Source organism: Erpetoichthys calabaricus, chromosome 10 (assembly GCF_900747795.2).
Source record: "Erpetoichthys calabaricus chromosome 10, fErpCal1.3, whole genome shotgun sequence".
In the NCBI taxonomy this organism is placed as follows: Eukaryota; Metazoa; Chordata; class Cladistia; order Polypteriformes; family Polypteridae; genus Erpetoichthys; species Erpetoichthys calabaricus.
This window is the reverse complement of record NC_041403.2, coordinates 7,913,460-7,937,227: the sequence shown is the minus strand read 5'-3', so window position 1 is coordinate 7,937,227 and position 23,768 is coordinate 7,913,460. Positions and strand designations below refer to the sequence as shown.

Below are 23,768 nucleotides of genomic sequence, written 5' to 3'. Positions count from 1 at the left end.
CACGTCTCTCTGGAGCTGCAGCTTTTCATCAATGGAGAGCAGCGTGTGAATGAGAGGGCACTGGCTTTTCATTGCTTTGCAGCTGCCTGTGTCCGCTGTGAGAGATGGGGGTTGTACAACCACCCACTCTGCCTCTTAAGGGCGCCACTTGTGTTTCAGGTAGATTTACCTCAGCGGTGAGGCGGTCTGTTTAAATGCTGTACTAATGTGGGAGGATGTGAGAGTGGGATTTTGGCCGCTTGTTTTAGGGTTCAAATGATCAGGTGGTATTTAGTCTTGTAACTTAACATCAGAAAAATCGAGGATCTGGTTATTGAGCTTCGCCGCAGCAAAGAGTCTCTACACCCGACCACTATTCAGAGAGTGAATGTGGAAATCATGCATTGCTACGCATACTTGGGGGTCCACATCAATGACAAGATGGACTGGTCTAATAACACAGAGGAACTGTAGAAGAAAGGCAGAGCAGACTCTTTTCTTTCTTAGGTGTATGCATTGCTTAATGTGGCTAATGGCTTCCTTTACATGTTCTACAACTTTGTGATGGCCAGTGTGGTGTGTTGAGATGATAACATTTATTTTTATTTTGTATAGTACTTTACACAGAGGGCAGGCTCAGAATGCTGTGAATGTGAGTATATACCTGTAGATTATACTAATCACTGAATACTGAACTAGTGCACATAAAAATACAGATTTGTTAAAACCCATGGAGAAACATGGTAGAAGCTGATTAAACATAAGTGGAAACCAACAATAATCTGCTCATTCATTAGCTATTGAACTTAAAAAAAAGAAAATTAAAAAAGCGAAAGTCAAAAATAAAGTCACAGTCTTCAAGACCTTGGCTGAATGGCCTCCCCCAAGACATTCCAGGCACAATATATATAAAATATATCATTATTTTTATTATTATTATTATTATTATTTTTCCATAGTCGCCCACTAAATCAACATTCTAGTTAAGTTGACCTGACCCAATTATGGGATGTATTCAGGACCCACTAGAGGTAATGGTGAAAGACAGTGAAGAGAAAACTGACGCCCATCCTGTCTGTGACAGACTAACATTGAGGACTTGCTGTATAGCTAACGAATCATTCAGCAGACGTGTGTGGAGAAATGCAAATGGGGCTCCTCCATATCTATGATAATACGTGTTTATAGTGCATAATTGATACTGCTCTCTTATCATTAGTCAAGGCAGATGTTTTTATTGTTTTTTTTTTTTTTTATACAGGGAGATTCACTCAAAAGAGGCCCACGGACATTCTGTTGTAACTCCCATTAGGATAAAGCAATCTGAACCAAAAAATATACGCTTTATACCTTGATGTGTGTGTAATCGATTGCATTACATGCAATGCTGGAAGTGGTTTCCATTTTCTGCCAGACACATTTCGATGCGGCGCTCCATGTTCCTGAACATATCGACAAGCCTCTCAGGAGGGTAATAGCGGCAGTTTCACGTTGGATGTTTTCCTTCAAATCTTCTGCAGTGCAAGGTTTGTTCCGATAGACTCTTCCTTTGAGCAGACCCCAAAGGAAGAAGTCTGTTGATGTCAGGTCCGGTGACCATGGTGGCCAAAGCCCCTGTTGCCGAAGAAGGACTCAGTTTCTGCCAGGCTTCTTGCCGAGGTGTGACACGTTGCTCCATCTTGCTGGAAGTAATTTTCTGTTAACTCATGATCATCCAGTGGATTCTGACATCACTTAAACGAATTGGTGACCCAATTGGTTTGTACCATGAAGACGCGCTGCTCAATACTGTACACCACCATCCTGATGAGAAGTCGAGTGACTGAGTGGCAGAATGCACCCAGAAGTTGCAAACAGAAGTTAAACATTGTGACAACTGTTTGGCGCCAACCACAGCACTGTTTTGTTCAGATTGCTTCATTCTAGCGAGTTATTACAGAATATTTGGGGGCCCCTTTCGAGTGAATCTCCCTGTGTATTTTATAATATAATATTTCTTGAGCTTCTGTAAAAAGCTATCTATCTATCTATCTATCTATCTATCTATCTATCTATCTATCTATCTATCTATCTATCTATCTATCTATCTATCTATCTATCTATCTATCTATCTATCTATCTATCTATCTATCTATCTATCTATCTATCATAAAGTGCCTTTTGGTTCTCTCTGTGTATTTATTATATAGTGTCTTTCAGTTCTGTCTGTCTGTCCCTTTCTCTTTGCATTTCTCTTTCTCTCTCTCTGTATCTATCAGTGCCTTCCAGTTCTAGGAGTCTGTCCTTCTCTCTCTCTTAGTGCCTTTCAGTTCTCTCTTTCCATGTATTATATAGTGCCTTTCATATCTCTATCTATCTTGATGGGATGGGATAGCAGACTGCTTGTTGCTTGTGCTGATCGACTCATTTGCAAAACAAAAGACGCTGATGAGGGGAGGTGCGAAGGAATTTAAGGTGGCTCGGGATTAAGAGTTTTTTCATACGCTTCATGGATTCTAGTGTTAAAGTCTATGTATTTAAATGCAATGCATTAAAGTTCCTGTTGGTGTAATGGTTAGGAGTCTCAATACTTTTTGTCCATGTAGTGTATCCCCATATCCATCTAGCTATCATACAGTGCCCTGTCTGTCTGTCTGCCTGCCTGCCTGCCTGCCTGCCTGTCATAAAGCACCTTTTGGTTCTCTCTGTGCACTAATTATAAAATGCCTTTCAGTTCTGCTTGTCTATCCCTCTGTCTTTGCCTTTTTTTCTCTCTGTATCTATCAGTGCCTTTTAGTTCCATCTGTGCTTCTCTCTCTGCCTCTCGCAGTTCCTTTCAGTTCTCTCTGTCCATGTATTATATTGTGCATTTCAGTTCTATCTATCATCTATCTATCTATCTATCTATCTATCTATCTATCTATCTATCTATCTATCTATCTATCTATCTATCTATCTATCTATCTATCTATCTATCTATCTATCTATCTATCTATCTATCTATCTATCTATCTATCTATCTATCTATCTATCTATCTATCTATCTATCTATCTATCTGTGTGTCTATTGCCTTGAAGTGTTTAATCTGTCCTGGGCAAGATGGCAGCAGCACCTTAGTCTCATTCAGCTCGCCTGAAGAAACTCTTCACTTTGGGAAGTGGGGTGCCTCCTCAGGCTTAGGGGTGCCAACTGAGGTGCTAAGTGGATGTATACACAACCTCCCCACCCCCGCCTCCGGCCTCACTTGCTTATCATACTCGTAGCAAAGAAGAACACAGCTGTCTAGTCTGAAGGCGATAATTAAAAGTAAGAAAGCTGCTGAGTCTACAGCGCCTGACACACTTCTGCGCGCCGCAGTCATTGCGCCTCCTTGCTCGTCTGGGGTTACTGCTGAGTGCGTCAACTTCCTGAAATGAGTAGTTGGCTTTGGTTTCGAGACATGTGGCAGGAAAGCTTTTATATCCAAGACTGATATGAGGTCCAATGATGGATCTGTATTCCGTTATTCAGCCTTTTGTGATGGAAACTTGGAAGTGGATGTCCATCCATCATTTTTGTCTTTTAAAGCTGCCTTATTCAATTATAGGGTCACAAGAGTGGAGGGGGAACTGCTCACACGTGGTTTCCCTGGAGTGTTTCGGTATGAGACGTTGTGTCTGTCCCTACCCACTGGCTTCTGCTCGCATTTGCATACATTTACATTTATTTTCTTAGCGGACGCTTTTATCCAAAACCATTTATGAAACAGGTCAGCATAACCGAGTAAACATCAGTCTGGGGAACTGTCTTGGAACACACCTGCGCTCTCGTTTTACACTTGGTGCCTTGCATTTGTTGTCTTTACCTGTGTGTTCTGTGTAGGCCTGTGCTGGCAGACAGAGCCTTCTTCATTGGTTAAATGCCCTCAAGCTCAGTTTAAAAAATGAGCAGGGCTATGAAGAATACAACATTACACTTCGCTTTCCAAAGCTCTGAAAGTTAATTTCATTCAATAGCGAACAGTTTCTGCCCTTGTTTTAAAAACAACTGCCAAAATATTAAAAGATGTTGCCCTGTTAGTGACCGTAGGTGTGAATAAAACGAAGGAGCGATAAGGAAGATGGATGTTAATCCAAATGTAAATAAAACTTGTGCAGCTTGGACACATTGTGTTTTCAAAGAGTCAACAAGAACCAGATAGCGTAGAAGATGCTGCTTCCTGACAACAGATTTAATTGCCACTTGTTAAATTTTCAAATACAAGCAATTTGAGACCTGCCTAAAACACAACTACACTGAAGCATTTGATAAATCTGAGTTAATATTAATAGACAGAGATTATTAGGCTATATATTTTAATCAGTTTAGCATTGCTTTGTGCTATTATGAGTTTAACTTGTATATTTACTAGCCGTGCCCCGAGTCTCCACCCACGTAATAGTGAAAAAGGACAGTGAGGAGGGCCCTGCCCGGCTCCCCACTCCTGACGTCATGCCTGCAGCCTCTATCTTGGATTAGCTTGAATATATGACTCCTGCAGGCAAACTCTGATTCACAGCGGAATGAGAGAAGTCGCAAAATCAATCAGAATGTTCAGGCAAATTATAGACAAAAACCCGATCTAACTCTGTTAAGTGGTTTTCTTGTTCACTAACAAAGCGGATGTAAGATACTCCCCGAGGCTGGCAAGTGAGTGAGAAAGGCTTCGCCCACCTCAGCCTGCTGCATCTCCCTCGTATTCGCACAAATAAATGCGAACTATGATACATACCGCTATTTGAGAAGTTGCAAAATCAGCCGGAATGTTCAAGCAAATTATAGAAAAAAAAAACAATCTAAATCCGTTAAGTAGATGTCTTGTGAAAAGCAGACAGACTGGCAGACATGTTGGATTTTATATATATAGACATTGACATACATTCCTCTTCTTCTTCTAAAGCTTTACTTCTTTCATGTGGGGGTCACTGCGTACTCTTTGTCGCCTGATACGCCTTTTTCCCTTAGCTCTCCCTTCACAAAGTCCTTCCACTTTCTCATTTCTCATCCTCGTCACCTCCGTGTCCATGATTGTTCTTCCAGTGTTGTTCACCTCTCTTCTCATTAAATGTCCATACAATTTTAACCTTCTTTCCTGTATTTTTCAAGAGATTTCCTAAACTTTTGACCGTAGCTCTGATTCTCTCATTCCTGATTCGGTCATGCTTCATCTTACCTTTGTCTATTGTCTTATTTTTATATGCATGCATTATAAATTAGTAAAAATCTGTAATTGTATTGTTCACTAGCAGTTGTTACAGACCTCCTGGTCTGTCACTCATTGAGGAATGCTTGACAAAACTTAAATTGAACTGATTTGGAACTGAAGCGTTCCCTGCTTCTTCATCGTCAGCCTCTTCTTCTGCATAGGGGGCATGCCATTTATGATTCATTTTTATAAGCACTTACAACTTGAAGCATTTTAATCACCTTATTTTTTGTTATTTATAGGCTACCGTTTACAGGGAAGTGTTTGTCTAAATATAAACTTACAATGTTTGTTTAAAAGAACAATTGTACAGCTTGTTCAAATGCAAAAAAGTACTTTCTACGTACTGTTTTTTAGGCAACTTTTGCTAATGAAGTAATTTGCTCTGTTTAAACAAAAAGTTACACAGTGTAAATAAAAATCCATTTTTAGATATAAACGCATTTGTTTAAATCAAAAAGTGTACAGCATGTTATCCCTATGCCTATGTCCCCAACCCTGTGAACAATGTCAGAATAACTGTCTTACCATCTGTATTTTATGCTAGTTAGTCAAAGATGATAAATGGCCTACAAGCACAACCCCTAGTCCTATGTCTTTGGATCTGCCTCTACATCCATCCATCCATTTTCCAACCCGCTGAATCCGAACACAGGGTCACGGGTGTCTGCTGGAGCCAATCTCAGCCAACACAGGGCACAAGATAGAAAACCAATCCCGGGCAGGGTGCCACTCCACCGCAGGACACACACAAACACACCCACACACCAGGCACACACTAGGGCCAATTTAGAATCACCAGTCCACCTAACCTGCATGTCTTTGGACTGTGGGAGGAAACCGGAGCGCCTGGAGGAAACCCACGCAGACACCCCATGCAGGGTGGACCTGGGAAGCGAACCCGGGTCTCCTAACTGCGAGGCTCTGCCTCTACACTTATGTCTTAATATACAACTGCACAGTGGTCGGTTTTCTGTTTTTATTTCTATTGTAACGATAGAATAGACAAGAAGGATGTAACAAAGTGTTAGGGACTAGATGATACCCCATTTAATGTGTTCAATTGTTGAAAAGAAAAAAAAGTTGAAAGGAAAAGTGTTGGGTCATGTGTAGGCCTGTTAGTTAATCTGCTCACTGCCTCTTATTCATGTAAAATCTGACTTATTGCTGTTTGTTTTTTTTGGATCGGAGCCTTGTTTGTCCTCTGGTGCCCCTCTTCTCAGGCTCCCTAAATGTGGAAGTGTCCTGCTCACTGGTATCTGGATCGCAAGTAGACTCAACTTTCAGTCAACGCAATCATTTATGTAGCCCTTGGGGGAGAAGAAGCGGGAGCTCTGGGAGTACAAACCAGACATGGTGTCAATGGACTTCATTCTCTTGGCTGTGGGCAAAAGAGAAGATGATGTTAGCGACTACGTTTCCCCAGACATCAGTCTGTGTATTCTTACCTTGGAAATGTTACTAGGATGTTCCAGATTTGTGTGTGGCGACACTGTTCTTGAATACACTTCCCTGCAATGAGTCTATCATTTCTGTTATGATTCATAGCACCAAAATTATTTCGTCATAGATAAATTTACCTAAAGAAAAGATTAGTGTCATCTTAGATAGATAGATAGATAGAGAGATAGATAGAGAGATAGATAGATAGATAGATAGATAGATAGATAGATAGATAGATAGATAGATAGATAGATAGATAGATAGATAGATAGATAGATAGATAGATAGATGAGGCATTGTATGATAGACAGACTGACTGACTGACTGACTGACTGACTATATGGACAAAAAGTATTGGGACGCATGACCATTATACCAACAAGGACTTTAATGGTATTGGTTTCAAATACATAGACTTTAATATGGAGTTGGTCCCCCCTAACAGCTATAACACCTTCTACTTTTATTGGAAGGCTTTCCACAAGATTTTTTGAGTTTTTCTGTGAGTACCTTTTCGTTCTGTAGAACATTTATAAGGCCAGGCATTGATGTTGGACGAGAAGGCCTGGCTCGCAATCTCCATTCCAGTTCATCCCAATGATGTTTAATGGAGTTGAGATCAGGCTGTTTTGCGGTTCAGTCAATTTCTTACACACTGATCTCATCCGAACATATCTTTATGGACCTTGCTTTGTGCACAGTCATGCTGGAATAGAAAAGGTCCTTCTCCAAACTTTTTCCACAAATTTGGAAGCATAGTGTTGTCCAAAATTCCTTTGTATGTTGACGCATTAAGATTGCCCTTCACTGGAAGTGAGGGGCCTAGCCCAAACCCTGAAAAACAGTTCCACACCATTATCCCCCTTCACAAAACTTCACAGTTGGTTCTCCCAGCATCCACCAAACCCAGACTCGCCCATCTGACTGCCAAACAGAGAAGTATAATTCGTCACTCCATAAAACACATTTCCACTGCTCCATAGTCCAGTGGTGGATTGCTTTACAGCACTTCATCCGACGACTGGCATTGGACTTTGTGATGTGAAGCTTTCATGCATCTACTCGACCATGGAAACCCATTCCACAAAACTCCCACTGCTCAGTTTTTGTGCTTACATTAATGCCGGTGGAAGTTTAGAACTCTTCAGCTATGGAATCAGCAAATCATTGTAGACTTTTATGCCCCATGCACCTTAGCAGTCGTTGACCCTGCACTGTGACTTTACGTGGTCTTCTGCTTTGTGGCTGACTTGCTGTTGTTCCTAAATGCTTCCACTTTCCAATAATACCATTTACAGTTGACCGTGAAATATCCAGCAGGGATGAAATTTCACAAACCATCTTATTGCAAAGGTGGCATCCTATCACAGTACCACGCTTGAAGTCACTGAGCTCTTCAGAACAACGCATTTTGTTTCACAAATACATACTGTACATTAGTAGTACAGACAACTTGGTTAATCAGGTAGTAGTGAGTACACCACAAGAGAGGTGATGTAATGAAAGGCACACTTGCATACGGTTGCTCATTGGTTCATTAAAAGGCAGATGGCTTAATTTGGACTCGTCGACTGGCACACTGCTGTATAAGCACACAAAGGTTCGCTGCATTATGATGGCACTTTTGAATGTTTTATAGAGACTTATATGTGTTGCAAAATTGAAATTTATTTGAAAAAATGATTTTATTCTTTTACATATTCAATAAGAATGTTTTTTAGCCTGCATAAACTCGCAATGTGCACCCATTTGGCGATGTGGGCACTGCATGATGGCACATTGCTATTGGTCTCTCCACTCGGCTTCTCCCACTGTTGGTTATTTTCTCCCAAAGAGAGTCCATCAAAAGGAATGTTTTAACCACTGTCCACTTCAATCAGTGTAAGCAGCATGGTGGCTCTGAGGCTAGGCATCTGCGTTGGCAATTAGAAGGTTGCCAGTTCGAATCTCATAAATGCCAGAACTGATTCCACTCCATTGGGCCCTGGAGCAAGGCCTTTAAACTGCAGTTGCTCCATTCTGAGTGTGATGTTAGCCTGCACCCAACCCTTCAAGCCCGGTCCTCCAACTTGTAAAGGAAAATTCAGGGGTGGTTGGCAGGATTGGCACTCCAGCCACTGTTAAAAAAAAAACCCCCAAAAAAACCCTCACACTGTTCAATTTCATTCAAACTAGTTTGGTGCTGAGATGTCACCCATTGCACGGCTGCACTTGGGTCCTAATTGGGATCCTGAGGTGGTTTGTGGTGCGGTGGGTGCAGCAATGTGCTTTATCAATGCATGCTCCCAACCTCACTTCAGTCAGTGATACCTCAAGTTTACATTCTCTTCAATTTAGTTTTCTACCCTTTTTGCCTCAGTTTTGTAGGAAAGGTGTCATTTAGGAACATGGGCAAATTTATATGGTAACTAGACATTAAGCCCGTTACAATAACGGGTGCTAGAACAGTAGTGCATTCTCTTTGATAATTTTTTTTACGCTCATTTTCCTGTTCCTCTATAGATCTATTTGCTCTTCTGAGTCTTTCTCTTTTAGCGTTTTTCTGACGCTCATTTTCTTTTTCTTCTTTTTTAGGTGGCATGTTGTTAGTAGATAGTCACAGTAATATAGGCTTGTATGTCCGTAATATTTTCTGTTACAGTAATACTGGCTTGTATGTGGCTGTAATATCCATCCATTATCCAACCCACTGAATCCGAACACAGGGTCACGGGGGTCTGCTGGAGCCAATCCCAGCCAACACAGGGCACAAGGCAGGAACCAATCCCGGGCAGGGTGCCAACCCACTGCAGTGGCTGTAATATGCATCAGTGTATTGTGTGCCTTTAATTTTCTCTCGCAGTAATACTGGTTTGTATTTCCGTAAAATGCCTGTAATTTCTCTGACAGTAATACTGGCTTTGATATCGTAATATGCGTTTAATTTTCTGTCACAACAGTGGGCAATCAACAGACTCTCCCCAGCAACTGATGTAATGTGTGGCGTGCAGTTGATAATTGTGCTTGTGGCGTCTCTCCAGCAAGTACTGTGCAGTTCCCCAGCCAAGTATTTTAATCCGTGCTGGTTTGCAGCTGATTATTGTATGTGTGGCGTCTCCCCAGCAATGGATTTTATGTGCCTGAAAATAAATCTACTTTTAAAAGTCGTCCTATTGTAATATCATGAAAATGCACATATTTAGGAAAACCCCTTCAACGACTGACACTTTACACTTTACCGGGCCAGGCTTCTTAATCGCAAATCTGACATCCTCAGAGTGAACACTTGCACAACAACAAACACTAATCCCACCTCTTTGGGGATGCTGGTCTCCGCGTCTCAGTACCCGTTTGGATTTTTCGTGCCTTTTGTTTTAAGTCTTACCTCATTTACAGAATTGGATCGACTGCGTGATGTTTTATGGGTCCCGCCCTCTCTGTCTTGTGTGACGTGTCAGGCGGCCTTTGAAGCACCTGCTCAAAGCATCGCATCATGCCCTGCACATGCGCACTTCACCAGAAGACACACACACACGGACACTGGACGCACACAGGGGTTTTATTAAAGAGGATTAGATCAAAAATATTCAAAAAAGGCATTTGTATGCCATATATGGCTACTGATGGGACGTGACGGGGAGTGGCAAAAAGTGTGTGCATGAGCACATTGTTTTAAGTTAACTTGACATTTATAAATGGCACGGGGTTTACGTATGGTTTTATAGATCCATTTTTTTCCGCTTGTGCATTGTTTTTACTTTTTGAGCGTAAGCAAAATTTTAGTATAGAATCTAAGCAAGGTTTTATAGATGAGGGCCTGGTCACACTGATGCACTGTTGTGCACATAACAGCAAGGAAGAGAAATGGCAAATAAAAAATTGCAGTTGTTACTTTTAAGCACATTGATCTCTGTATGTGCAGTAGAAACCTGTGGTGATGAGAGTGGAGCTGGAAAGGTGGATGGTGAGATTTGAAGAGCTTTGATGGAAAGGAATGGTGCGACAATCTCAGAATGTTAAGGGGGATGTTCGATTACTTGTATCAACATTTGTCTGCAGGTCTCCAAAAGACATTTTCAGCTTTTTCCATGGTGGTGTTTTGGCCATATGCCCTCAACTGGAGGATCAGCAGGTAAAGTGACTTTACACAGCAAGTCAGTGATGGAGATAATTTTGACAACTTTGTAGTTAACTTTTGATTAGCTTAACACCTAAGCCACACTGCCTTGAAAAAAATATTTTATAGTATCTTTACCCAGTGGGTAAACATTAACATTTAACATTATACATAGTTATTGTCTGTTTTTCACCTGCATTATTATCATTTTTTAATATTATTTATTGTATCAGTATGCTGCTGCTGAAGAATGTGAATTTCCCATTGGGATTAATAAAGTATCTATCTATCTATCTATCTATCTATCTATCTATCTATCTATCTATCTATCTATCTATCTATCTATCTATCTATCTATCTATCTATCTGTCTGTCTGTCTGTCTGTCTGTCTGTCTGTCTGTCTGTCTGTCTGTCTGTCTGTCTGTCTGTCTGTCTGTCTGTCTGTCTGTCTGTTATTCCAAGATGCTTTACTGGCCAAGTAAGATGTTTATCCTAAATTTCCACGTTTTAATTCCATTATGTGAAGTTCAATGGATTAAGATCTCTCTTGTAGCCTGTTCAGGATATTGACCCTTTGAACTGAACTCCATTCCAAGACACTATGCTGATACTCTACCCAGGCTTCCATATTTCTAGAGATGATACACAGGCGGATGTGCTTGCTTGCTCAGCATCATCTGTATAGTCAATGTGGAGGCAGAACTGGATGGTCTAAAATGTTAACCATTTGGGGTCACATTGGCTGCCGGTAACAGGAGTGTATTTACCATTGTGATAAGGCGCTATATAGCGCCTGACCCGCCACAGACTGACGCATAGGCATGTGCTAAAATCAAAGAACTTTTTATTTTCTCTTCAGCCATGGGGCACGTCTTCCCCGTGTCCCGCAGGCCCAACACAGTCCCAGAGCACTTTAAATAGCACAAACAATCCTTCCTCTGGCATCACCACTCCTCCCAGGCAACCTCGTCCTCTTCCTCCTGATTCTGGCTGTCGAGTGGTGGAAGCTGACCCCTTTTATAGCCCACCTGGAAGTGCTCCCGGTGCTTGATCACCTGTTGCTAATTTCACTTCCGGGCGGGGCTGTAGAGGTGTCCAGGCTGGCTCTGAGATCCATGCAGCACCCCCTGGCAGCCACCCCAGATCCCCACAGGGTTGTGGAGGACTCCATTTCCCATGGAGCCCTGTGGGAAACTGAGGCACCCACGTCACCCAGGGAGGCTGCCACCAAGCGTCCTGGGGGAGGTACTGAGGAGCCCACGGCTGCTCCTCCGGAACATATGCAGCAGGGGTGTCCCAGCCGGGCATGGGACCTGGCCGCCCGTTACACATTGAGTAAGTGGTATGTTCAGTCCCACTACTTTCTGCTCTTTAGTCAAATGCCACCCACCACAATGCCCACTCCTGTCAGTGCTGGGTTGCTGTGTACTACATCCCAACAATCCTATCCTCTGGCTAATGAAACCATGTGATATCTGTCAGTGTGTGTGGACACGCTGTCCATTGTGCAGATTGCTCAGCGGAGCTCATGTCCAAGTCTCCACTTCTGCTAATTTCATTTGTTTCCTCCTGAAATGAATTTACTGATGGGCTTGGTGACGGAGCGGCATGACTCCAGTGTATAGCCGTGTTATTTATATCTGTCACTTTGCAGATGAATTCAGAGCCTGAGGGCTGAGGTCATGAGGCTACTGATTAAATGAAGTCCTGGAGGATGCAGCCTGTCGGCTTACCATTGGACTGGCGTGTTGGTCTGTGCCAAACGGAATCTGCCCAAGAATCCCTTCCTCTCTCAACATTTGCACCTCGTTGGAAATTTGGGTTACATTTTGCTGTCTCCCCCTCTTCCCCCTTATTCCTCGGGTCTCTTTCTCTGAATCCCTGTCTATTTTTCTCTTATCTTTTTTTTTTTCTTCCATTTTTCATGTTATAATTCACGTTCATATTTACGTATTCTTGGGCATCCCTGAAACTTTAAAAATGAGTTATAAATCTTTTCTCAGGTTTTCTGATCTAGACAATCAATGGCTGACATCTGCTTTTAGTTTAGAGACCTTATTTAAAGGCTTAGAATCTTTTTAACGTTATTTTCAACGCGTTTTGTTTTTCCAACGGGCGGCGTCATTTTGATAGTTTCACACCACTTGTTATCATGCTAACACAACCCACAATGCACCAGGATGTTGTGATGATGTCATCATCGGTGCGACTAAATACTGGTGACCTCTTGCTCCTCCAGTTTCCTCAGGATTGAATTTAGTTGCAAACTCTGTGCTTGATTTTGTGAAATCTGTAGGCTAAGACTTTTGCTCGGTACTTAGGCTTTGATTTTTGATTTTGTGTTTCTGATTTTGGTGTTTCTATTTTTTTTTTTACCTGATTTTTCTACATTTACCTTTACATTTATTCACTTATCACATGCTTTTATTCAAAGCGACTTTCAAAAGAGGTCAACACCATCAAGCAAACATCCATCTGGGACACAGTCTAGGAATTCATGTTACAGGATAAAGTTACAAACTTCCATCCATCCATCCATTTTCCAACCCGTTGAATCCGAACACAAGGTCACGAGGGTCTGCTGGAGCCAATCCCAGCCAACACAGGGCACAAGTCAGGAACCAATCCTGGGCAGGGTGCCAACCCACCGCAGAGTTACAAACTTGATCACCAAAATTAAAGATCTCACGCTCAATTTGCTGGCAAGTTACTCTTCCTCGGTTACCAAAAACAAACAGCTAGTTTAACAGAAATTGATCAAACAAGAGAGCCTACAAACTCTTGTTAAACACATTGAGGGAGTCAGTAGTTCAGATGGAGGTGGGCTCCCCATTCCACCACCTCAGAGACTGCACATAAAAGGAGTCTGGATTGAGACTTCCAGATGCCGTTCATCAGCAAACCAGAGTGGGCGAGAAGGAACAGAAGACATCACAAATGTCCCTGTACATAGAGTTGCTGATCCATTGACTACTCTGTAGGCAAGCATGAAGGAGTTTAATTTAATATGTGCTGCTGCATGAAGCCGATGTAGTGATCTGAAAAGAGGAGAAACATGTGCCCACCTCGGCTGGTTGAACACCAGACGTGCTGCTGCATATTGAATCATCTGCAGACGCTTGGTGACACATGCTGGTAACTCCTGTCAGCAGAGAATTGCAAATAAGTCCAGATGTGAAAAGAGCAAAGCCTGAACCAGGAGTTGTGCTGCATACTTCATCAGATACGGTCTTATCTTGCAGGTGTTGTATTGAGTTTTCTCCCACTCCTTCCTCATAAAGGATTTCAGTCAGTAATTTCCGTCCTACTTTATCTCTTTTTTTTTTTTTTTTTTTTGTTGTGCACCGACTGACTTTGTGGTTAAAGAGATAAGTAGGATCCCGCTGACTCTGCTCATTCTGTCATTATTTCCAAATTTCCAGTCAGTAAAACAGTAAAGCATTGTGAGATGGTTGTCACTAGTATAAGAGAGAGAGAGAAAGAGAGAAGAGATTAGGAACAGGCGCTGTTATAGTGCATTGCTGCACCCACCACATGACAAACCAACTCAGGATCCCAGATTAGGACCTGAGTGCAGCCATGCAACGGGTGACACCTCAGCACCACACCAGTTCAGCGTGAGGTTTTGTATGGTGGCTGGAGTGCCAATTCTGCCACCAACTCCCAGGTTTTTCCCTGCAGATTAACGTCATACCCAGGACAGAGCAATTACAGGTTAAGGGCCTTGCTTAAGGGCCCAACAGAGCAGTGTCCCATTTGGCATTTACGGGATCCGAACCGACAACCTTTCCGATTGCCAGTGCAGATCCCTAGCCTCAGAGCCAACACTATGCTTGTGGTGTATTGCCTGGTATAAGGTTACTTTTAATATTACGTTTGATGTTTTTTAAATGTTATTCTTTTACAATTATGTAAGCCCTGGAAGTATGCACTGCAAAGTTAAACTGCATTTATAAAAAGCAGTTCCCCAAGTGGCTTAAAATTGCAGCCAACAGGGCCCCAGAGGAAATGCAAAACAAAAGCTGCAATGCTTTACCAAAAATGCCCACTTCAAAGTTGTAAAGATTCAAGTCTCAGAAAACACGCACTTCACCTTTCAGACAACAAAACAAGGCTGAAAACAATTTTTCAAACCAATTCTTATTTCTGCCCCTTGTACTCCTTCAGTCCATTAAAAGTGGATCACTGCTTGATGTTCATCTTTAGTGTAAACGGAGAGCAGAGCGGCCGTGTTTAGTCTTAGAAAACAACATGAGAAACTTACTGATCGAAGCTGAACGTGTTCCACTGTTGTCACAGACAGACCGTGTTTCTTCATGTGTACCGGAAAAGCTGTATGGCCATTTTGAATTTCCCCTTGCGGATTAATAAAGTATCTATCTATCTATCTATCTATCTATCTATCTATCTATCTATCTATCTATCTATCTATCTATCTATCTATCTATCTATCTATCTATCTGTCTGTCTGTCTGTCTGTCTGTCTGTCTGTCTGTCTGTCTGTCTGTCTGTCTGTCTGTCTGTCTGTCTGTCTGTCTGTCTGTCTGTCTGTCTGTCTGTCTGTCACCTACATAATACAGGCATAAGGAATAAAGCAAATAATTAACAGAAGTAACCATCTCATAAAAATACAACAAAAAGGACATAAAGCAAGAATTTCAATCCCAGCCAAAGGAGGTACCCTGGCTGAAATACATTTGTGATATGGAGAATTAAACTGTACAAGGTTCTCCAGGTGAGGCCTACATAATGTGTTATAAAACATAAGCATCACCACCCTACCCATTGTGCTATGTAAGCTACCATCCTTTTTGCTTTCTTGACCTCTTCTGTCCCACTGTCTGTATGTAGGTAGTGATGAGTCCACAATGACTCCCAGGTTCTTCTCATAAAGTGTTCGTTCAATTTTCAGAGTTCCAATTGTGTGTTTAAATCTCACATTTTTATTTCCTACATGTAGTTCTTTACATTTACTTACATAAGTTTTCTTTTGCCCAAGCCTGTTTGCGGTCCAAGGCCCTCTGTAACAATTCACCTGATTCTTCATCATCTGCCTTTCCACCTAATTTAGTATCATCTACAGACTTAAGAAGCTTATTGATCATATTCTTGTCAGGTTGTTTATGTAAAGTATTAAAAGAGCAGCGGCCTCAACACTGCGCCCTGGTTGACATCACCTTTAACCTAACCTGATTCTGGAAATTTACCCTCACCATAACGCTTTGAATCATGTAACTGAGCCAATTTTTTACCCACTGGCCTGCACCCTAAATCCCTGCTTCCTTTAATTTGATGGGCAGGAGACTGGTAGTGCGTTAGTAGCAGAGTTTACCCAGTCTGGTAAAATACAACAGGACACTAAACCTTTAGCCTGGAACTGAAGGTTGGACTGCTGTTCTGAAAAGGGCCTTATCTCCAGCAGGTAGCTCCTCCTCGTTTACTCTTTGTTTGCCCACCTTTTCTTGTCTGGGCTTTGTCTTACTACCTGTGTCTGCCCCATTTCAATTTTTTTTCTTACTTCTCTGTGGGCCTCTGTCCAGCTCTTTCTTCCTTCTTTGACTCCCACACTTTCAAGTCAAACTCTTAACGGCTTCAATGACCTGAAAAAATTAGAAAATTATTTGCATATTTTGCTAGCCTTGGAGAACAGGAGAGAGGAGAACAAAGGACATTTGAATCCACATTGATATGAATAACACGTACACAAAGGTATATTTACTTTTAGTATAGACTCTGACCTGTTGGAGTGGTTGTGTCTGGTTTTCATAAGACATATGGTTTTACTTTATATTAAAAAACTAGCTGTTCCCCTGGGGCTCCGCCCATGTAGTAGTGAAACAGGATGAACTTTCAAAATGAATTTACAAAAAACAAATGTAATTTTGGCCAAGCGAAAGGTTGGTACGCTCCAACGTTAAACGTCGGCACTATATCTGATCATGTTCAGCTCTGATGGAGAAAACCACGTGGCTGTGATATCTCTGGCAATCAGCAGCTACCCACTAAAACAGACGTAGCTCTGATCTCCGTCTCTCAAAAACGTCAAATGTTACTCCTAAACAATCTCTAGATGATAATGTCTGTTGAACAAACAGGTATTGCTAGCTAAGCGGAGGCAAGGTACACTCCAACACATGGCGAAAAGAAGAGTGACTCGAATGGAGGCTTGTGTGTGTGTGAGTGAAGTGAAGGCTCCATCCCCCTCCCCTCGGCCTGCAGCTTTACTTGGATTCACGCAAATAAATCAGTACAACTTATCTGCTTAATTGATAATGACATAATGGCGTACTTGCCCACACCTGCCCATGAAATAGCCTTTGAGTCAATTGTCCAATTACTTTTGAGCCCCTGAAATGAAGGGATTGTGTTCAAAAAATGCTTTAGTTGCCTCACATTTTTATGCAATCGTTTTGTTCACCCCACTGAATTAAAGCTGAAAGTCTGCACTTCAACTGCATCGGAGTTGTTTCATTTAAAATTCATTGTGGTAATGTACAGAACCAAAATTAGAAAAAAGTTGTCTCTGTCCAAATATTTATGGACCTAACTGTATATATACTAGCCATCCCCCGCGTCTCTGCCCGTGTAGTAGTGACAAAGGGCAGTGAGAAGGGCCCTGCCCGGCTCCCCACTCCTGACGTCATGCTTTCCCTTCCCCTCAGCCCACAGATTAGCGCAAGTATATCGCTCCTGCAAGTGAACTATGATTAACGCGATGAGAGAAGCTGCAAAATCAACCACAATGTTCAAGCAAATTATATAAAAAAACCCAATCTAAATCTATTAAGTAGTTCTCTCGTTCGCTACCTAATCGGAGGTAAGCTACTCCTCGCGGCTGGTGCGTGAGTGAAGAGGGCCCTGCCCCACTCCCCTTGGCCCGCTGCGTGTCTCTCGGATTTGCGCAAATCAAACGCTCCTGCAGGCAAACTACGATACATAGTGCAATGAGAGAAGTCACAAAATCAACCCGGAATGTTCAAGCAAATTACAGAGAAAAACCCGATCTAAATCTGTGAAGTAGTTCTCTCGTGAAAAGCAGACAGACAGACGTTGGATTATATATTTATATATATATGTAGATTATATATAAGCATAGTCCCAGAAAATAATCAAAAGAGGGGATTAACATAAACACCTGGCTTGTAAAGAGATGAGTGACAAAAAATTTTTTTTATAAAAGGACGATTTATTTACAAAAACAAAAAAACGAACCAAAACGCTCAAAATAGTTAAAAAGGCGCTGAAAGGAATTACCAAAACTGACAAAGTGAAAACAAATAAGTCTTCATTAAATATTCTAAATCGTAATCCTAAGAGAGAAGCAAAAAGACTAAGAAAGAAAAACAGAAACTCTAATAAAAATACCAATACAGTGGAACCTCGGTTTGCGAGCATAATTTGTTCCGGAAACGTGCTCATAATCCAAAGCACTCGTATATCAAAGTGAATTTCCCCATAAGAAATAATGGAAACTCAGATGATTTGTTCCACAACCCAAAACTATTCATATAAAAATGATTAATACAATATATAAAGTTCAAATACATAAAACAAATTAACCTGCACTTCACCTTTGAAAAGAATCATGGCTGGTGTGAGTGAGTTTCTAAACTCTTGTGGGATTGCACCCAACGGGACAACACGCGGAAGAGCATCCCAAAGCAATCTTAGTCTCCCAGCGCTGTAGCAGTTCGCCATAAAACCGAATCCGAAAAGATCGCGGACATGCTATAAGCTCCTGCCGTCGATGGGTAATACAAGGAACAAGGAACATTATAAATGCGCAGGGCCCTGCCTGACTGCTGTGTCTGTGTATAGGAGAGATCCCGCAGATTCCACTACAATAAATAACCGCGCTGTTGCTGTTTCAAGCTGAATAAAGCTGGTGTTGCTAAAGTACTGAGACTCAGCTTTAGGTTGCAAGACGGGGACTCGCACATCACAGCACACATGTGCGCGCAAGCATACACACGCGTGCATGAGCACATACACACACATGAGCGCGCACACACACATACACACATGCGCGTGCACACACACAGTCACAATGCTAATGCTGTAGTAAACAGTATACGCTCGTACGGATGTTGACTATATGAGTGAGGCACGCCGACTCAGACGGAGAATAGGAGATGATTGCCCACAATCCCGCAGCGAGAGAGAGAGAAGAACCATCAGCTCAGTTGTGATCACATCACGCTCAGCAGACAAAGCATATAAATACTACTCATACTGCAAGACCTCGCTCGTTTATCAAGTCAAAATTTATTAAAAATTTTAGCTCGTCTTGCAAAACACTCGTAAACCAAGCTACTCACAAACCGAGGTTCCACTGTACTCCAGAACACCCGCAAAGAGCATTCCATGAACCGCTAGGGACTCCATTGCCCAGCCTTCCTTGCTCTCGTTGTAATGCATGGGGTGATCTGCCTCTTATGGATATCCAACCCCCCCCAGACACAAGGAACATAAAGACATTTAGAGAAACAGTTAAAGATACACTACAGGAGTGTTTGTAAATGTAATAAAATAGTAATTCATAAAATACAACAACTAAATAACAAATGAACAGAAGAGTATTAGCAGAAATACTCATAATGAAAAAAGGCAAAGAAAAAGAAAATAAACATAAGCCAAAGAAGGGACCCTGGCTAAAACATAATAGTCTAATGTTTGTGAGGAGCTGCCCTTTATAAGTATTGATTTTTCCGGCTTCTCGGTTTTTTGCTTCTGTTCTTGGATTTTAATTACCGGATTGCAGATGAAGATTTGTTGCAATGGGTTGCCTTATTATGCCAACCGTTTTTGCCTTAATTTTGCCATTTTTTTTCTTCACTTTATAAAAGAAGAATTTATTTAAAGATTCTTTGTGGACTTGTTTCTCAAGCCAAAGGGTTTTTTGTTGTTTTTCTTTACCTTAAGAGATATTTTGATATATTTTGGGACTGTTTTAAAGACTGTGCTCAATTGTTGGGGACTGGTCAGGCCCAAACTTTGTGTAATTGGGAGGTCAGGCTGCCTAAAATGATTCCTATTCTGGGTAAACCTGAGGAGGGCCATTAGCCTGGTTTTGTGCATCTTCTAGCGGCTTCACACTATTTTTCTATTTTGTGTGCTGCTCCATCATAGCAATACCAAACATTTAGGTATATTACAAATTAAATGTAATGTTTTTTTGTAATTCCCAGCTGTAGTAAGTAAGATAGACTGACATAGCCCATTTGGTTTGTTTTGGCACACACGTCTTTTGCTTAACTCTTTCTGGGCTTTTGTCCCAGGGCTGAATATTTTTTCCAAAACTCAGTTTTCTAAAAAGCACACAAAGCAGTGATTTCACACATCAATCAACACAAAATATTTATTAATGACAAATGTCACTGTGTTGTATTTTGTATGAGCCTCTATACTATATGATGTCACATAAATATTACATACCTATTACATGGTATGGTCCAGCAAACTATGGTAGCCTTTAAAGCAAAGAGCTGAGTACAGTATGAGTTGTATCTCGTGCCTCTTTTTCAGCTGTCTGTTGCTGCACACAGCACAATCAGGACACTAGACAGACCTTTCCTGTTGCATTTCTGACGATGTTTTGATGTTTTTGTTTTTTTTCATAATAACATTTTTTCTTGTTGAAAATCTTCCACATTTTTGGCTCATTATTCTCTGGGTAAACATAACACTAAGGGTCTACAAAGCAGCTGCGAGACCCTCTTAACTTCAGCTCAAGTGTCAAGTTTCTCTCCATTGAGCCTCTTTGGAATGCAGTCTCTGGGCTTTATCTGATAAGGCTGGTCAATTACAGACAAATTGGCACCCAGAAATAACACTTGTTTGGTGAACAACGTGCCATAATTCAATGATTGACAACCTTGATGAACAAAATTTTGCACCCGTTATGAACTGAACATTTGGGATTATGTGCAATAACAAAACGTCCACTCCTTCCTGTATAACCCATTGCAAGAACCAGATCTTTCTTCCCTCTACATGCCCAAAGCCCTCAGCCTCGTTGTAACTTCTGCTGCCTAGGGTATGGGTGTATCAGACGCTATAGCGATCTCTTTTACTCCAAACAGCAACCTGGTACTTAACAATTGGAATGGAAGACTATCTGTATTGGAGTAAAGTAAGGGTGCCCCAAGTCCAAATCTTGCTAAAGTTGCACTAGCAAAAGAGATGCCTACTTAAAACCATACATTCATCTTGCTAAAGTCAGCAGTGAGCTGATCACCAAATACCCTGCAGGCGTAAAATGTGTCCTATCAAAAGAGGACCATAGTGTTGACTACAGTCTGGAACAAACTACCAAGACGTGTAGTTGAAGCTGAAACCGTTTAAAAGGAATATGGATGAGATATTGGGGCACCTTAGCTTTTAGCTAGACAAGCAGGCTAGATGGACTGAATGGTCTCCTCCCATTTGTCACAATTCCTATGTTCTTATGTGTGAAAGTTCAGAGATAACTGCAGTACTGTCTGCAACCAAAAAAGTGTGAAGAAGGAGATGAACAAAGAATGGGCCGAACATCCTTCCAAAGATTTGAACAGAAACCAAACCATAAATACACCTACATTGATTGCATGAAGCATTGAAGTCAGTAGTTAGGATAAAACTGTCTAATGTATTCTGGTTATTGGCATTACTGTAACTGAAAGTGATAACCTTTGTGAAGGAGAAGTTTTTAGCTGTTAAAAGTTTCTTTTCCTAAATCCATTAGGAAAGTATAGAGATTCATCACACACACACAGAGGAGCTGTGTGTGTAATGGGTATGAAAAACCAGTGCAGACCAGCTGTGAAGAAATCAACGTCACCTTCAGGCAGTAGAAACTTAATTACTGCCTGAGTGAAAGATCAGAATTCATAAGTTATTTCCCTTTTTTTGAGGAGAGTGAAAGTTCATCTAAGCTAGCATAAGTTTGTTTTTTGTTGTTTATTATTGTCCTTAATTTATCTTATATATAAACATCTACACGTGGAAGTGTGTGTGTGTCTGTCCGGCTCGGAAGTGTGAGGCTACAGCATGAAGCTCAAAAAGCCGGCAAGGCGGCCCCCAAGTTAACGAGTCGGAAGAAGAAAGAAGGACGAGGCTATAGCATGAAGCTGAAAGAAAGCTATTCCATCATCAAAGTGAAACTACCGTGGAGAGACAAACGAGAGAGAATCTGATAGAAAAGGAAGAGGGCAGCACATCCACAAAACGAGACCACCGACTCAGCATTTCAATTTTTTTTCTGACGATTTCAATAGTTTCTAGGAGCCTGGGCTTTTTACAGCATGAGCTTACACAGCTAGTATATTTATATATGTTTATTATTGTCCTTCATTTATATATTTATACAAGTATATGGTATATCGAAGTAAACTTGCATATATCCATTTTCTGTTGTCCTTATGTTATGAATAAATTGTATTATTTATTGGTTTATTTCAGCAAACGTGCTTGGGCTTTTTGTTGAAAAATCATCTTGTGACATTACCACATACAGTGGAACCTCGGGTCACAAACGTCTCGGACCACATACAAATCGGGTTACGACCAAAACAAAAAGTTTGTCAAACTTTTGCATCTGTTCACGACCACACACTCGGGTGACGAACAAGCCAGTTTCCTTTCCGGTTCGTACGCGCCGATAATTTCCGCACATGTTCAGTCTCTCCCTGTGCATTCCCTGTGCAGAAAGAGCGCGAGCGAGCCCAAGCAGAAGAAGTAAACATTACAGAAGAAGTAAGTAACCATTTAGTTTACTATTACACTGTGCATTCTATGGTAAAACTATTTTTGTGCTTAAAAATCTTTAAAAAACAATATATATTTACATATAGCTCGTACGGTCCAGAACAGATTAATTTTATTTACATACAATCTATGCGGGAAATTACTTCGGGTCACGACCAAATTGGGTTGCGACCAAAGTTTTGGAACGAATTACGGTCGTGACCCGACGTTCCACTGTAGTTGGTTTTCCTTTTTGTATAGTATGTCGTGTTTGGTGATTGTTAAATGTTAGTAGCAACACTGGTAGCTCAGATACTAGGTTTGTAAATATGGGGTCTGTGAATGGTGGACACGGAGGTGTTTGTGGGAATTATAGTGTGTAGTTGTAGACACTGTATGTTGTAGGAGCTAGCCCAGCCACAAACAGACACGACTCCAGATGTTCAAACACACTCACATTTATTCTCCTATTTAAAACAATTATTTACAGTGATTGCTCAGTCCTTCGGCCTGCCTTCACTCCTATCTCGCAAGCTCCGCTCACTTCCACCCGACTCTGGCTCCCTGAATGGAGTGAGGCGGCCCCTTTTTTAATGCCCTGGATGTGGTCCAGGTGCCTGATGATGAACTTCCGGCAGCACTCCCCAGTGTGGCAGAAGTGCTGCCCTTGCACCCGGAAGCACTCCGGGCGTACACCATCCCTGGTCAGTCAGCACTTCCTGATGTCCCGGAAGCGCTGTCCCTCAGGGATCAAGGACCATTCAGGTGCCCAGGGAAGAGAAGTGCCGCTCCCCCCGTCCCTCCGTCCTCCAGGCGTCCCGGCAGGGCAGGGTTCCTGGCCGTCTATCACAATGTATAAAACTGGGAATGAGAAGAATGTAGCTTGACTTTTTTGACTTTTCCCTATTCCTCCAACTTCACCATCGGTAGCACCCAAATCACTATGCAAACCTGTCAGCAACCTTGGAACCGACCCAGAAGTTGGGTTTCACTACAGTCTTTCACCACATCCAAACTACAATATGAAAAGTGAAAATCATTTCATGTAGTATTTCTCCAGTTTTGTTCACAACTTGTACAGATCTCTTTATAAGAAAGCGAGAAATGTGACACAAGAGGAGAACATTCAGTCCATTTGTTGCTCGTTTGATTAGCTAATAACCTAAGCTGTCCCAATATCTCCTCCAGATTTCTCTTGAAAGTTGTCATGGTTTCTTCTTGTTCCATATTCCCACAACTCTTTATGTGAAGAAATTCTTCCAGGCTTCAGTCCTGAATGCTCTTGCCCTTAATTTCCAGTGATGTCCTCATGTACATGATT

At 41.6% G+C, this 23,768-nt stretch overlaps 1 protein-coding gene across 3 annotated transcripts in view; it reads left to right on the top strand.

Moving 5' to 3' along the window:
• Positions 1-23,768, top strand: part of mast2 (microtubule associated serine/threonine kinase 2) — a 484,826-nt gene that overhangs the window by 186,253 nt on the left and 274,805 nt on the right. The gene's annotated exons all lie outside the window — the stretch shown is intronic.